General features: G+C 34.9%; 1 long non-coding RNA gene across 1 annotated transcript; it reads right to left on the reverse strand.

Annotated features, from left to right (window-relative positions):
- Window positions 1–628: 628 nt before the first annotated feature.
- LOC141396755 (uncharacterized) lies at window positions 629–1,191 on the reverse strand. The gene is made up of 3 exons (XR_012411235.1): window positions 1,023–1,191; window positions 855–963; window positions 629–795 (listed from the first exon to the last, which is right to left on the reverse strand). It is a non-coding gene; the product is annotated as an uncharacterized lncRNA (long non-coding RNA).
- Between the last annotated feature and the right edge of the window lie 4,981 nt (window positions 1,192–6,172).

Here is a 6,172-nt window from a genome sequence, read left to right on the forward strand (position 1 = left end):
TTACTAACACATATGTACAATTACCACTCACTCACTTTTGGTATTCTTTTTCTTGAAGAATCCTTTTCACGTACATTGGATAATTGGATCCTCGAGGCCTCGATGATTTCTTATACAATGGTTTCGGTGGCGGCTGTAAAGCTGTGGAATAGATTATTATTTATTTAAAAGACTTGCATATTTCAAGGATGAGTAGTAGTGATTTTGTTGTTGGGCGATATACTTAGTCCTAATTCAAGCTTAGCTGCTTAGGTTTATTATTAAATATATTTTTAATGAAAACGGCGGAAGGCGGATTTGAACCCGCGTTGCTGATGTTGATGATCTTCTGCGCAGTGCCCCTTAACGCACTGGGCTACTGACGGTGCTTATCTGTGTTTGCTTAAAGTTGGGTTTTGTGTGTTCAGTTGAATGTAATGCGGATTCCCCAATGACTGGTGTACACTGACTCTTTGGTGATTAATCACCCATCTATTTTTAGCACATCATTTGCCGACTCGTAACTGAGGAAATGGGAATCGCCAAGTTAACCGTGAACACGTGGAGTAGGTTACAGTCTCCGATTTTGACAAAAATTACGCTTGTGCTAACGCGAAGCTACCTTTTAAGGGGTCTTCACTGCTCTGTGGTTAATAGATTAAAAGGCAGATTTTCGTGATTTTTTCCGTTTCCAATAAAATGTGGCTGATTTGGTGTAGTTATTTAGGAAGTTTTTTCGACGATAGAGAAAAATGGTTCCTCATTTACGGCCAATGGAATCTCAAGCCGCAAAATGAGGAATTCGTAAAAAAAAACCTAGACGAAAAATATGTCAAACTGACCATTGGTTTCAATAATTTGTCGGTTCGTCTTACCTAGAGCTTTTGGTGGGACGGAGCCACAATCAATTTAAAGACTTTAGGTGGATACTATTGTTCCTTTGACCACTTTTGCTTTGGGTTCATCCGTTTTTAAACCACACTCCTTTAACCGAAATTGGGATAAGGTTTAACTCAATTCTTTTCATTAAATTCCACAATTACCTTAGATTTTTATAGACTACGGTAGCAATCAATTTAATAGCAGTTCTTACTACAACGATTTTACTTGTAGGTCAAATTGGAGAACTAATTTTTTTGCTTTAGTTATTATGCAATTATAAGGCAACAGTATAACGATTGTCTACATGCGTTATTAAAATCACTTTTTTATTTCGTGTTGTCTTGTTAACGTTAGGAAAGCAAAAGAATGAAGCGCCTCGAATTTACAATTATGCATGGGAGGCTGAACAATTGCTTTAATATTCACCACTAACTGGACAATGTTGCTCACTTGTATAATATTCGTCAACTAACACAATTATCCAAAATTGATTTGGCCCCTCCTATTATTGGGAGAAAAAAAGAGGAACTATCTGAGAGATAGAGGAAATATCGTAAACACAGAGGAAGTTAAAAATAAAAAAAAAAGTCTGCCCCGACCAGGAATAGAACCTGGGTCCTCAGGAGTGAAGATCCAGCACGTCTCCTCTGTGCTATTAGAGGAGCTATGGGGGTTGTGCTAAATAGTTACATCATTTCAGGTTGGGCATTGTTGGGTTGAAGGCTAGGGTAACTGTAGGCATTGTTCTTTGATTCCTATAGGAACTAATTTGCATAAGCGGATATACAAACATACACTAGATTTATGGTTTGGTTCTAAAAATATATTTACGTCCCAGCAAACTTATTTAGAAAGATATCAATATTGAAAAACAGGTAGGCACATAATTTCCCACAGTCACAACACCTCTCCATCAAAAATTGTCAACATAGGTCCATGTTCGGATATAGCTCCCATGTAACGGTACCTCCCAATTTTCAGTAATTTGGTAATTTTAGCTACAATTTTTAACAGAACTAACTGTAATTTGACATTTGAAGGTTGTAGTGGTCACCACACATCTGCATCAACAATTTTCAACATAGCCCCAATATAACGATACTTCCCGATTTTCGGTACTTTGAGGATTTTACTTAAAATGTTTAACCGAACGTAGGTCCATGTTTTTGTATAGCCCCAAAACAAACCTCCCGATTTTCCGTACCTTAGCTTTATTTTTTGGACGAACTTTCTGTAATTTGAAATTTAAAAGTCAACAGAAATTATTCATTTAAGTTCATATTTTCGTATAGCCCAGATACCTCCGAACTAGCTGTTAATGACATTTGAAGTTCCCACGCTATGTACCGATTTTCGATATTTTGAGGATTCTAGCTAAATTTTTTAACCGAATTAGGAGTTATTTGAAATTAAAGGCTCCCATCAAAAACTGTCAACATAGGCCCATGTTTTATTATAACCCCTAGCCCACCAAAAATTGTCAACAGTTAGATATAGGCACCATAAAAAAGGGCCTCCCGAATGAAGCATTTTATGTACATTTTCTGACATTTTAACGTACTCACTTAAAGTTGGGGACAGGAATAAATATTTCATGGTGGAGGGTATGAAAAGTTCGGCCCGGCCGAACTTAATGCTTTTTTACTTGTTAGTTTTTTTAGGTTTTCACGATTTTGCTTGGAAACCGCAAGTCCTATCGAAATGGGACTAAAGAAAATGTTGTAGCAATGAAAATTCTATACAAGATTGGCTGATTGATATTTTCCTAGGTTTTACCATTTTTCAGATGTAGAGGTTCAGATCAAACTCTCAGGTTTTTTCTTAGATCTTCAGGATTTAGCTTGAAAACTGCAAATCCTTTCGAAATGGGACTTAAGAATATGTTGTAGCTGTGAAAATTCTCTACAAAATTGGCATTTGTAATTTTTTCCTAGGTTGTACCATTTGAGATACATACGTTTAAGTTGGGAAATTGCAGTGATGACAATGTTTTATAAGGAGGTGATACAGTAAATACATTGTCCTAGTTTGAACTTCTATGTCTCAATTAACGTAAAAACGACAAAGAAAGTCAATCTTGTAGAGAATTTTCATAGCTACAATATTTTCTTTAGTCCTATTTCGGTAGGACTTGCGGTTTCCAAGCAAAATCGTAAAAAGGTAAAAAAAACCCTTAAAAATTTCTATTTGAATGGCGATTTTTTGTTTTTTTTATTTTTCCCATCTATGAACATTGTAGTTTCGTTGCATGGGGGCTATATGAAGACGTGGACCTATACCGACAAATATCAGGTGGAAAATTGTATACCCCCAAACGAAGGCTAAATACCAAATTTCAGCCATTTCGGGGAGTTGTTGAGGCTAACACCTTCAAAATACCGAAAATCGGAAGGTATCGTTCTATGGGGGCTATATGAAGACGTGGACTTATACCGGTAAGTTTCGGATGGAAAGTTTTATACCCTCAACTAATAGTACGGTTACATTAGAGTTTTTTGCCGGGTTAACCCACTTCATGTAGATTTATTCGACGTTTGCGATATGGAATTGAAATTTGAAACACAAACCCACTGGGTTAATCTGGTTAAGTGTAACCGGGGTATAAGTCTATGTATCAAATTTCACCCATTTCGGTATGATAATGAGGCTAAAACCTTCAAAATACCGAAAATCGGGAGGTACCGTTCTATGGGGGCTATATCAAAACGTGGACCAATATAGCCCTTTTTCAATGCCATTTTCAATGCATCCTAGGAGTAATGGAAGCTTCTATATCAAATTTTAAAGCCTTATCTTAAAAATTGCAAGCTGTATATTGATTTCAACGGACGGACGGACATGACTATTTCGACTTCGAATTTCATGCTGATCAAGAATATACAGTATAGTCTCGATAATCCAGACATCACATGTTTCGGCGATGTCTGGATTATCGAGTTGTCACAAAATACATAATATTGTAAGTTAAAATCATTTATATCGGACGTTTACTAGATAATTATCTGTCATCTAAGGTAAACGAATTCATATAAAGCAAATATCGCGGATTGCGACCATTTTAAACAGCTTTCCTGGCTACCAAATTTACTTCTTAATTTTGCTTCTCCAGCGTAATTTAGGTGATATTTCCTGTTTATTTTTGTACGTAATCGTAATATTGGGTCAAAACCTAATAAACAACTATCAAAATACAAAATATTAAAAAAAAATTAATTTTTACCCATGTATTTCCAAAAAAAAAAAAAAAATTGCGAGCACATCTCCGATTTTTGGTATAGAGGTTAAGGAAAAAATCTGGTTTCAAATCTGCTCGCGTTCACGAAATTGGCCGGTGCGCGCAAAAGTTTTAGCGGTTTTTATCCTCTTATAAAGAAAAAATATTTTAAAATTTTTTATTTGTTGTATTGAGAAAATGTAAGCGTGTATGAGTAACATCATTTGATATTCCTCCGTAGATTCACCATAATTTCTAAGATTTGTTTTTATTTTCGCGGAAAAATAAAAAAAATTAAAAAAGTCTTGGAACAAATCTAAATTATTCTACATCAGAGTCCGTATAAACCTCTAAAAAATAAATTAAAAATATCTACAGAATCTAGACAATGCATAGAAACGTATGAAATCGAATTTGTAGAGATTGGGTATATAAATTGCATACTATAGCAAGAGAAAAAAACTTATTGTTAAAATATTATTCAAAATATATTTTTTTGTTCGATTAGAAAAAATAGAAAAAAATATTTGGGAGTTCTCCAACTATTTCGCTAAAATCCCATACAATAATGAATGTATACTGCTAAAACTTCATCAAGAAATATGGTTTATCATCGCGAGAGTTTAACTGCTTACTGTAATAACTTATAAGGATAGGAAATTAAGATAATATTGAAATTACAATCATTCAAAAAATATGAAAATTAAAAAGACTGTTATTCGCGAATTAGTTAGTGTCGGTTGATGCGCAACCGATTTTGGATACAGCGAATCAATCCCTTTCAATGCCTATGTATATTTCGATGTTTCACTCAGCGGCCAAAGTGTGCCGCCAGTTGCATCACACAATGCAAAAAGCCTTAAAGTGGATAAAAGTCGAGCGATGTGCATACGATTTTGATGAGCATCCGGTTTCAGTAGCACCCATCAAAAATACACCTATTTCAAATTGATTCTACAAGAACCGCGGATTTGCCTCCACATTCTATTTTGCGTAAGATACCCATATTACTCGCGTATCTCTGTAATATATGACGCGCGTTTTCGCAAATATTATAATCTCGTATAAAGGATTCCATTTATGTAAAAAAATTAAGGAAAATCGTCATTTAGTACGCGGTTTTGTCAAAATATACTTTTGCTGATTTTCCTATTTTCAAGGTATCTATATCCGCGGTTTTAGTGGATGGATTCGATCGCGGAAGGGTTCATTAGATCCGTCGCGTAAAAAAATTAAATTCACGCAGGATTCAAGGGAAATTGAATGACACTGTAAATTTACACTTCAAAATGTCAGCATAAATTTCCGGTGGATGCAGTGGATATATCGAAAAATCATACACTAGTATCATGTTGCACATGGGGTATTCTGTGATTCTTTCTTTGGGCATAGGTCTATAAAATGTAAGGTTAAGCCTGAAATCGGAAGGGAACATAAACAACTTTTTGGCTTCGACCCATTTTTACCTATTTTTCTACATTGATGCCAACATAGCTTCCACGAAAACTAATTTTAATGGTCGACATTATGGGATCCCTCGTAAAACACTTAATTTTAAAGAATTTCATATTTCATATATATAGAATATATTAACACTTCGCGAATTCTGAATGGATGAAACTCGGATTCATCGATTGCAAAACATGTTTTGGTTTTTACCATATATGGCATGAAAGAGGACACTCTCGGGCATCATTCTGTGAAAACGGAACTTTGTTCCAAGCTGTTCCCTAAAAGTTCAAATCCACTTAACTTGGAATTGCACTTAAATCTAGTACCTGATGAAAAATAAAATAGCTCGCTTTGTGTAAAGCTACAGTAATTTATTAAAACGACTCTTAAACTTGCCTACCTAACAAAAAAAAAAAAAAAAAAAAACTATGAACACAATATCTGTTTTAGTTTCTGAGAAAAAGCTGTTTCTTTCTCCAAAAATTTGCAAAAATTAGGTATTTTCCGAAATTGGGAAGCATTTTTCGTCTTTTGGAGCACACCATGCCACACATTCCAATATAGAAATTAACAATCGGTGACAACAAAAAATGGGGATTTGGCCAGGAAAATCGATTTCTGAACCACTGTACGCCGTATATGTAT

This window comes from Musca autumnalis, unplaced genomic scaffold (assembly GCF_047663935.1).
Source record: "Musca autumnalis isolate F117 unplaced genomic scaffold, ASM4766393v1 scaffold_3, whole genome shotgun sequence".
In the NCBI taxonomy this organism is placed as follows: domain Eukaryota; kingdom Metazoa; phylum Arthropoda; class Insecta; order Diptera; family Muscidae; genus Musca; species Musca autumnalis.